At 45.6% G+C, this 1,918-nt stretch overlaps 1 protein-coding gene across 36 annotated transcripts in view; it reads left to right on the top strand.

The window, feature by feature from the left end:
* Positions 1–1,200: 1,200 nt before the first annotated feature.
* Positions 1,201–1,918, top strand: part of MTMR3 (myotubularin related protein 3) — a 54,944-nt gene continuing 54,226 nt past the window's right edge. For 17 of the 36 annotated variants that reach the window (XM_083417576.1, XM_083417566.1, XM_083417560.1 and 14 more), the window contains exon 1: positions 1,606–1,829. The gene's annotated coding sequence lies outside the window, so the exon portion shown is untranslated. Of the gene's footprint in view, positions 1,830–1,918 lie in introns of all 36 variants that reach the window. The other 19 variants (XR_014505967.1, XM_083417581.1, XM_083417585.1 and 16 more) reach the window with 7 other exon arrangements.

Here is a 1,918-nt window from a genome sequence, read left to right as displayed (position 1 = left end):
ACTTTGCCTAATTGTAGGGCTGGTCCTGCACAAGTGCATATGTCACTGGCTTTTATTTTTCCTCATCTTTAATTACCCAGCACATTCTGAAGTGCTATCATTCATGCAGGGGAGGAGAAATAAAGCCCAAAGTTGGTGATCACCAGCAAAGGTCCATTCTTTGTACCTGTTGCAGCAATACATTTGGTCCTGACTATTTTATAGCCATTTCCCTTTAAACAAAAACAGATCGTAAAGATACTTGCGAAAGTTCTGGATTTTCAGCACTGCTGCGTATTTCCCCTAATCCCCCCACCACACTTCTGTTTTTGATAGTTGGGAAGTGAAATCGATAATGCTCCAACAAGGTATTCCCCAGACTTTTATTCTAGACTGTGATAACTATTGTAGCACAAAAATGGGAACCGCCATACAGCGTGCCATACCTCTCTGGTGCAACTAGAAATACCCCTGGTCTTTAATACAAGGCAACTGTGTTGACTTGGGTTCCTCTTTACCCAATTTCTGCCCTCTGTTAGAAAATACAGTAAGCGTTATGCCCTTCCTTTTGTTCCAGCTTTTCGGTTTCAAGTGAGAATATCGTAAGGCCTTGAGGAAAATGTTCTAACCTTTACAAATACATCTTCAAAGAAAACCCTCACCCAACAAAAATAGTAATTTTTTTCCAGGTTGTGAAATAACTGACACTTCATATTTTTTGTGTGTGCAGGTTTAATTTTAATTGTATTTTTTCCTTTATTCTTGTATGTCATCAAATTATGCTTTTAATTATGTTTTAACTGTTTGATATGTCTTAACTGTTTTTAATTCTGAATTTTAAACTTGCTGGTGAAGGGCGGGCAACAAATTTAGTAATAATGATAATATATAAAAAAGAAAAATTTTCTTGAATATATGGGAAATAACTGTACGGTGGAAAATGCTGGCAGCATTAAGATAAATTCAACAGTGTAAATAAGTTATGATGGATGTATTAATGGAATACTGAATGGTATAGTTTCTGTAAAATATGCAGGGTTTTATGATATGTAAAATGAACCATGGAAAGAGAAGGGAACTCATTGATATCTTAAGCATGTAAGAATGAGTACTTTAAATTGCAAAAGAGAAAATTTTATATATATATATATATATATATATATATATAATAAATTAATAATAATAATAATAATAATACACACACATATTCTTAAAGGCACTACAAAATTCTTGTTGCTGATTGGTTTTCTTTTGTCGGAATTCGCCTCATAATGAACGCTTCCCTCGGTGTCGCTGCGAAAGGAGCCTTCCTCTCAAGGCGTTGGGACGCGAGAAGGAAAAAGGAACTATTTATTTTAATTTCATTTTAGTCCGCGTGGAGAGGCGATAGCGGCCAGCTCCCTTCAGTCCCGAGCCGGGAAGTAAGAGAAGCAACGCCGCCGCCGCCGCCACCACCACCACCACCTGCCTTGGAAAGAGAAGAAGACGACGAGACGCGCCCCCGACCCGCCTCCCACTGTTTCCCCCTCAGGAGGAGCGTCGAGCCAGGAGGCCGCCCTCTCTCGCTCTCCTTCCCGCCCTCCATCGCTTCCCCCACCGGGCTCCTCCTCCTCCTTCCCCCGCCCGCCCTTCGGTGTGTGGCCCCGGCCGCCATGTTGTTGTGGTTGTGAGGAGGGAGGCGGAGGCGCCGAGCCGCAGAGCCGAGGGGAAGGCGGCGGCAGAAGCAGCAGCGACGACGACGCCGAGGGGAAGCCGAGCGACCACCCCCCTCCGAGCCGCCGCCGCCGCGCCCCGTTGGGGGGTGGGGAGGAGGGACCCCCGCCATGGCCGGCCGCTGCCACCGCCGCTGGGTAAGGAGGAGGAGGAGGAGGAGGAAGAGAGGCGGCCGAGGAAGAGCAGCAGCAGCCCGAATGGGAAGGGAGAAGGACGGCTGAGGAGC

Source organism: Podarcis tiliguerta, assembly GCF_965153285.1.
Source record: "Podarcis tiliguerta genome assembly, chromosome: 16".
NCBI lineage: Eukaryota > Metazoa > Chordata > Lepidosauria > Squamata > Lacertidae > Podarcis > Podarcis tiliguerta.
This window is presented reverse-complemented; position numbering and strand designations above follow the sequence as displayed.